This window comes from Nicotiana attenuata, chromosome 11 (assembly GCF_001879085.1).
Source record: "Nicotiana attenuata strain UT chromosome 11, NIATTr2, whole genome shotgun sequence".
Classification (NCBI taxonomy): Eukaryota; Viridiplantae; Streptophyta; class Magnoliopsida; order Solanales; family Solanaceae; genus Nicotiana; species Nicotiana attenuata.
The window spans coordinates 49,998,173-50,007,587 of record NC_031999.1 but is presented as its reverse complement, the minus strand read 5'-3'; positions in this window follow the sequence as shown (position 1 = coordinate 50,007,587).

The window sequence follows — 9,415 nt, the reverse complement described above, 5'->3', positions numbered from 1 at the left end:
TACGCTAGCTGGCTTTTAATACAGCTCACTTCAGATCGCACCCAAGGCTTCGTTATCCCTAATCCCGCCTTTAAACCCTCGGTTATTGATCCCTCATATACTCTGGGAGTGGTGTTGTTCAACAATTACCTAAATATGCACTCTCTCCCGAGTTATGCATACTAAATAGGCACAGCTAATTGAGAGCTCTTCAATCAACCAGAATATAAACGTAGTTGAACAAATAGAGAAAAGCTATGGCTCAATTATATAAAAACATAACAAGAATTTATCCTACAAAAGGTTCTATCAAAACTCTAGATAACAAATTAGCTATTCATAATAGTATGTAAAACTACAATACTAAAAGTCATAACCAACAATGAAAAATAGGAAGAGGAAGGAAAAACTCGTAGAAGAATTCTCCGCCTTGCTCCCAATGTGTTCTTGCCTCCAAGGGTGTTGTCTAACCCTAAAGTAGTGTCTCTCCGCCTCCTTAGGTCTAATTTGTGTCCAAAATATGTCCCCCTCTTGTTCTTGGCCGGCCTCCTTTGTTTAATATAGGGTTTAGGACTTAAAATCCCATGTTTTGCACTTTAGTCCCTGAAATTTTCGCTTCCTGCCGCGGTTTTGCCGCGGTCGCGGTGGAACCGCGGCCAAACATGCCCTCTGATTCTTCAGTTGTCCGCGACCATCTTCTACCGCGGTTCTGCCGCGGTCGCGGCAAAACCGCGGTTTTTCACCCTGTTCCGTTTGGAATTTGGAAAAACGTAAAACATGAAAGTTGTAGCCCTTTGAGTTAGCTTTCCAACCATATATTGTGGAGCCCAAATGGAGTTCTGAGCAAAAAGTTATGTCTATTTTACTAGACAGTGCGCAATATGCCTCCTCAAGTCTTCGTTCGTACTTAATTATCAAATTTGACCCCCGAACACGATCCCGGCTTAATTCCTTGAGCTTTTACTCAGACTTCAAAGCTTCAAATCACTTAAATTCATTCCATAACATCTATATAGCTCGGAATCACACCTACAAGGCATAAAACACACAATTAGTGCAAAACACTAGCGATTAAAGCGCAAACTCAATTAAAGTGCAGTAAATTCGAGTGTAATAAGCGACTAAAATATGCAATTATAGCCTATCATCAACACCCCACACTTAAACCATTGCTCGTCCTCGAGCAATCAAACTACACTTTTTTTATAGACACGACCTTTTTAAACAATTCTCCTAACTCATCACACCAAGAGTATTTAAAATAGACTAAGCACAAAAGCGTAACATCTTCACCTCAAGATTTGACTCACAAGTACCACACGTTATTCACAACTCACCCACTTACTCTAATATAGAGGTCACTGACATTACCTTTCCTTCATGAATCAAGTGCCCTCACACAACAAAAGAGAGTAGTTCCACACAATAAAATTTAAGAACACTTAGGAACTCAAGATAGAAAGAATTCACTCACTCTCAGAAATAACATTCATATGCCACAAAAGATGCACCATAAGCTTGCCCGTAGTGTACTACTCCACTAATCGAGCTCATTCAATCTTGGATCAATTAGGACTTTATTTGGTTGTAATGTAGGCTACGGGACGGGTAGGATACATTTAGATATAAGAGTGACTACACCTCCCTAAGCACTTTAATACATATACTTTAACATTCAAACCCCATACTTATGTCAAACCAAAACTCCACCTTCACATCAATGTATATTACCCCATTCTTCTTTAAGCACACTTACATCAAGAGCCACCACTTATCAAGGAATTTTTTTTTCACAAGAATCCAACTATTTTTTTTTTCAATTCAAGTGGCTCTTACTTTTTCAAAACAGTGCACCTTTCTCCTTATTTCATTAGTTCCACTCAAAAGCCAAACCAACCACCCCACACTTTAACTTTTACAAAGTTCATAAATAATTCAAGTGCTCATGAGAGGTTACAATGGTTCAAATAGATGGTTAATTCGAACAAATGGGTAAGGCTTGTAATGTGGTTGCCAAAGAAACAGGATTACAGGCTCAAAGGGGTTAACTACGATACATAATAATTAGGCGGGTAAAATATACATATCTGGCTCAACAAAGAAATGCCTATATCACTTCCTAGACTGAATAAAACTACTATTTCGCTTTGCAAACACACGGGGCAAGTTCTAGGCATCAAATGCAATGCACAGAATATCACAAAACCTTACACACACATGGCACATAACTCACTCAGGATTGGATTCATCAAGACACCCTAGTCAGAGCAGTTAAGCAAATTTAAGATCATACAATTTAAGGTACTTATACAAGAGTCAAAAACTGAGCCTAAGCGTCACAGCCAAAGTACTCACTATTCTCAAGGCATAACAAAGTCAAGAGATATTGCTTCATTTCAAAACAAAACACAATGGCTCCTATTCCCAAAAAAAAAACTAACTACACCCGGTTCAAATAAAACCCTTGGAAAAGAACCGTGGTTTAAAGAAAAACCAAGGGGTAATTGCTACACTACCTAACAAAACAAAAAATCTTTTTGGTATTTTCTTTAGACTTACTTCCCTCAAGAAAACTGTCTAGAAGATCCGTCATCAGGAAAAGTCCAATCTTTTAAAAAAAAAAAACACAGCTAAAGTAGCATGAAAAATCACCCAGACAATCTCCTCACCCCACACTTAAAATTGTGCATTGTCCCCAATGCACACCCATACATACAAGAGGGTAAAAGAAACTCCCTGGTAGGCCAAAGGCCGAAGCACTAGCAGTTCATGGGGTACTCAGACTTCTCCCAAGCTTGGTCCTTCGTGTGGGTACCTCACACTTAGTTCCAACCATTTGGTTTGCTGATGCATCCTTCCAATACCTTTGCTTTCCATGCTCCTAGAAAATAAAAAAATTGACACTACAAAAATAATACAATTAAAAAAAAAAAAAAAAAAAAATAAATAAAAGAAAGCAATAAAGCTGGGTTGCCTCCCAACAAGCGCTTGATTTAACGTCGCGGCACGACGTGAATCACTTTCTGCCTCCACTTTGAACTTATGAATCGGACCCCAAGTTTTGATTCTGCTCTATGATCATGCTCCTGGGGTGGTGGAACGAATCTGACTGGCCCAATAAAATAATGTAGTATTCTGCACTTCTTGGCCTTTATATGAGGTGTGTAATCCCGACTTTCTGGCAAGAAGAATTCCAGAATGTAAGCACTTTGTTCCTCATTCCTTGACTCCTCAAATGGCTCGGACGACTCTATTTCCATATCATCATCTAAACACAATGTGGAAAAATGCTTGGAGTGAGGACCAATGCGCTCAACTACATGAACATTGGGACTATCTACATTCTCAACACTAATGACAATAGAGTCAACTAAATATGTATCCTCAATATCCTTGGTTGACTCTAGTATCTCTTCTACAACATCGACATCCTCAAAATCTAGTGTGATTGATTGTTGGTGTTCTACTCTAGCCTCCTCCTCTAGCTCATCAATTTCTGTATCTAATTCACGCTCTTCTTGGATACTATTCACAATATTGGCTTGTTGAGCATTAAAAACTTCAACCAGTTGACTCATGTGAACTTTCAAGTTGTGAATAGTTTCCTCCTGCCTTTCTATCCGCAGTAGTAATTTACTCTGTTGTTCCAAAATGCACTTTAACATATCTTCGAGCTTCTTTAGGTCAGCTTCCCTAGGTTCTTTGTTCCTATTAACTTCACCAGAAAAAGAAGAACCATCAAAGTAAGGGGTTGGGGGAAGGTAAGAAATATAAGCACAACCGTGAAAGTGACCATCTTGACCACCACACATATCACACACATTCCACACATAAGATTGAGTTGGTGCACAAAACTCGCTCTCAGGAATATTTTGATAATTTTGCCCTGGGTGGTTTCCTTCACAATATGCATAAGGAGGATCAAAAGTAGAATTACCAACAACAAAATTCTCATAATTCCATGATGTCATGTTTCTCAAATAAACAAATAAAACTAAAATAAAAAAAATAAAAAAAATCAAATAATAAAATAAAAGTTCAAACTTGAAACCTAGCAATATGTACACCTACAACTACACCGTTAGTTCCCCGGCAACGGCGCCAAAATTTGATCACGCCCAACTATGCCTTATAAAAAGGACAATGCGGTCGTTGCAAATATAATCCGGTTTACAAGTCCGGAGTCGAATCCCACAGAGAACTAAGGTTTAGCTACAGCTGTTCACTATCACCAAGAAGACAAGCTTGAACAATTCCTAACTTATAGATATTAAGATTCTTCTGTTTAACTAATTAACTAACAAATTAAAATAGTAAATTAACAACTAACGATACTGAGGGTTAGAGAAAAGATTAAGGAGGTCTAGAGTTATGATTTCCCCAATTGTCGGAATCCTTCCCGCTATGTCTTCTATAATTTCGCCTAAGTATTCTCTACCGATCATGAGCACTCTTATTACCGTAAATCTCTCCCGAGTAATTACGACAATTTACTAGACGCACTCTCCCGAGCTACGCTAGCTGGCTTTTAATACAGCTCACTTCAGATCGCACCCAAGGCTTCGTTATCCCTAATCCCACCTTTAAACCCTCGGTTATTGATCCCTCATATACTCTGGGAGTGGTGTTGTTCAACAATTACCTAAATATGCACTCTCTCCCGAGTTATGCATACTAAATAGGCACAGCTAATTGAGAGCTCTTCAATCAACCAGAATATAAACGTAGTTGAACGAATAGAGAAAAGCTATGGCTCAATTATATAAAAACATAACAAGAATTTATCCTACAAAAGGTTCTATCAAAACTCTAGATAACAAATTAGCTATTCATAATAGTATGTAAAACTACAATACTAAAAGTCATAACCAACAATGAAAAATAGGAAGAGGAAGGAAAAACTCGTAGAAGAATTCTCCGCCTTGCTCCCAATGTGTTCTTGCCTCCAAGGGTGTTGTCTAACCCTAAAGTAGTGTCTCTCCGCCTCCTTAGGTCTAATTTGTGTCCAAAATATGTCCTCCTCTTGTTCTAGGCCGGCCTCCTTTGTTTTATATAGGGTTTAGGACTTAAAATCCCATGTTTTACACTTTAGCCCCTGAAATTTACGCTTCCCACCGCGGTTTCACCGCGATCGCGGTGGAACCGCGGCCAAACGCCCTCGCGGATTCTTCATTCTTCAGAAACTGCCTTCCACCGCGGTTCTGCCGCGGTCGCGGCAAAACCGCGGTTTTTCACCCATTTTCGTTTGGAATTTGGAAAAACGTAAAACATGAAAGTTGTAGCCCTTTGAGTTAGCTTTCCAACCATATATTGTGGAGCCCAAATGGAGTTCTGAGCAAAAAGTTATGTCTATTTTACTAGACAGTGCGCAATATGCCTCCTCAAGTCTTCGTTCGTACTTAATTATCAAATTTGACCTCCGAACACGATCCCGGCTTAATTCCTTGAGCTTTTACTCAGACTTCAAAGCTTCAAATCACTTAAATTCATTCCATAACATCTATATAGCTCGGAATCACACCTACAAGGCATAAAACACACAATTAGTGCAAAACACTAGCGATTAAAGCGCAAACTCAATTAAAGTGCAGTAAATTCGAGTGTAATAAGCTACTAAAATATGCAATTATAGCCTATCATCAGGCGTCATGTAATAGTATCAACATTTAATGACCACATTTTCATTTTGCTCCAATTCATTTAGCAAATTTAGCTGAAAGTAAACAACTCCTCAAAGCTTCACCTACAGTTTGGCCTGAAACATCTAATCAGATGCACATAGTAAATGATGGAGGTGAACAAACAGGCGAAATATCATTCATCGTTGGAAGGAAAAAAGTTGATACAAACAGATCCAATAGCTACCAGTACTCTTTATCGCCATAATTTGAGATGATGACACGATCCGGATTTCCCACCCTCGGGAGTCGTGATGGCCCCTACTAGTAAAAGTTAGGCAAGCCAATTATTCCAGTTATTTAACCCTTTTCATTTTTAATCCCTTAACAATTGTGAATAAATATTATATAAACAGCGGAAATAATAAAGCGGAAGAATGAAATGTAATAATTTAATAATAATACCGATACTAATCCATAAACATAAGCTACCCAGAATTGGTCTCACAATCCACAGACTGTCTAAGAATACTACAAATAGGGGGCCGAAAAATAAATACAACGTTGTTTCTGAAGTACATAAAAGAAACAGTATGGAAAGATAGAAGGAGACGCCAAGGCCTGCGGACGCCTACAGGATTACCTCGGGTCTCCGCCACTGGACTGAAGGCAGCAACCTCACTGTGGTCCAAAAGATACAACACCGGGATCTGCACACAGTGCAGAGTGTAGTATCAGCACAACCTACCCCATGTGCTGGTAAGTGTCTAGCCTAACCTCGGCGAAGTAGTGACGAGGCTAGGATAGGACTACCAATTAAACCTGTGCAGTTATATCACATACAGCAAGTAATATTGACAGAAACTAGTAGTTAAAGATGGGAAGGGGAAACATGCTGCGGGAAAATATCAAGTAACAACAGAAAACCAATAGTAAATGTAAAGAACACTATAACTAAATTATCAGCAAGAATCAGGAAATAAAAGACAGGTGCACGGCATCACCCTTCGCGCTTTACACTCTCAAAATCATGCACGGCATCACCCTTCGTACTTTACACTCTTTCTCACCCAAACAACAATCACAAGCAATTTGGGCAGGGGAATCAATAACATCACAATAAAATCAAGTAACAACAGAAAACCAATAAATAAACGCAAAGAACACCATAACTCAATTATCAGCAATAATCGGGAAATTCAAAGACAAGTGCACGGCATCACCCTTCGTACTTTTACTCTCGTCCTCACCATAAGAATCAATATAATTGTCACGGCATCACCCTTCGTGCTTTTACCTCACATAATCGTGGCACGGAATTATCCTTCGTGCATTATCACTCATATCATGGCACGGCATTGTACATCGTGCGGCACGGCATCACCCTTCGTGCTATAACCTCACAACATCGACACGGCATCACCCTTCGTGCATTAACACTCTCTCACAAATATCATGCACGGCATCACCCTTCGTGTTTTTACACTCTTCCTTACCCAAGCAACAATCACAAAGCAATACGGACAAGGGAATCAATAAAATCACACTAGAATCCCGGCAAGGGAACAATAGCCTAACAACAATATCCCGGCAAGGGAAACAATATCATGAGTAATAACATCCCGGCAAGGGAGATAATATCAAAAGAAATAACATCCCGGCAAGGGAGACAATATCATAAACCTCTTCTCTTTTCCACAATTACTTCACAACTCAATTCCCAACTTGAGCCAACGCTCTACAATGTTCAAGTACCGATGGTACTTCCACAACTCAATTCACAACTTGAGCCAACACTCTACAATGTTCAATTACCAATAATACTTCCACAAGCCTTGTTCAACAATAGATATCATCATATAAAGCATGAACAATACGAAACGGAGTCACATTTATCATAGTATAAGACTCACAGGCATGCTTGATACTGACGTATAGATACTCGTCACCATGCCTATACGTCGTACTCAATAATTAACACATAGCAAATAAGACACAACTCCTAATCCCTCAAGCTAAGGTTAGACCGAACACTTACCTCAATGCCACGAACACAATTCAAGCCTCAACTATCGCTTTACCTCTCGATTCCACCACCAATTCGCTTGTTCTAGCCACAATTTACTTAACAATATCAATAAATGCTAAATGAATCAATTTTAATGCATGAAAATAGGTTTTCTAAAGATTTTCCTAAAAAGTCAAAAATTGACCCCGGGCCCACATGGTCAAAACCCGAGGTTCGAACCAAAACCTGATTACCCATTCACCCACAAACTCAAATAATTTGTTTTGAAATCGGACCTCAAATCGAGGTCCAAATCCCCAAAATTTGAAAATCCTAGGTTCTACCCAAAACACCCAATTTTTCCCATGAAAATCCTTGATTTTGAGTTGAAATCATGTAAAAAGATGTTATAGATTAAAGAAAATGAGTTAGAAATGACTTACAATTGGTTTGGAGAAGAACTTTTCTTTAGAAAATCGCCCAAAAGTGTTTAGGTTTTGAGAAGGTTTGAAAAATGAAAAAAAAATGCATCTAAGTCCAAATTAACTAGTCTCAGATGTCGCAATTGCAACCAGGGGTTCGCAATTGCGAACCCTTAAGAAATCTGCTATATTCGCAAATGCAAAGAATCTGTCGCATTTGCAACCCATAGGAAAATCCTGTAAGCTTCGCAATTGCGAGAAAACAGTCGCATTTGCGACCTCGCATTTGGGATAGAAGGGTTGCATTTGCGACCAAGGCCTGCCCAGGCTAGGTTTGCATTTGCGACACCTGGGTAGCAATTCCCATGCCTGAGAACTTTGCAAATACGAAGCCTGATATCGCAATTGCAAGATCAGAGGCCTGGGAAAAATATCAGATTCCAGCAACTTTTTCCTAAGTCCAATTTCACTTCGTGCCCTATCCAAAACTTACCCGAGCCCTCGGGGCTCCAAACCAAACATGCACGCTAGTCCAAAAACATCATACGGACTTGCTCGTGCGATCAAATCATCAAAATAACATCAACATCTATGAATTAAACCTCAAATTTATGAAATCACTCAAGAACATCAAAATTACTATTTTCTAAACTAAAGGTCCGATTTATACCAAACGAACTCCGATTCTTACCAAACTTCACAGATTCAACTTAATCATTATTTTAAACTTGTACCGGGCTCCGGAACCAAGATACGGGCCCGATACCATCAAAAAAATACATCAATTCACTTCTAAAAACCTTTATATTTTCCAGAAAATAATTTTCTTTCATTTCTCGAGCTTGGGACCTCGGAATTCGATTCCGGGCATACGCCCAAGTCCCATATTTTATTACGGACCCTACGAGACCGTCGGATCACGGGTCCGGGTTCGTTTACGAAGAATGTTGACCAAAGTCAACTTTATTCAATTTTAAAAACCAATTTCCATATTTCACTTAGTTTTCACATAAAAACTTCCCGGAAACGCGCCTGGACTGTGCATGCAAATCGAGGTGAGACAAAAAGAAGTTTTTAAGGCCTCGGAATACCGAATTTACTTTCAAAACGAGTGATGACCTTTTGGGTCATCACAGATGATGTTTGAATATGAATAACCAACTCCAACAGGAGAGTCGAGAAATAATAGGTTTGCATCTGCAAATAAGAAATTCATCAGCCACTATCCTTGTAAGTTCTAGAACTACCATAAACTATTTCCCATAACCACAAACAAACTGCAGATGTTATTCAAGCTGGATGTGTGACACTACAACTAGCAACATCTAAACAGGAGGAAAGAGGGATTTTTTTTTGGGGGGGGGGGGGGCGGGGGGGTTCGGACGTAC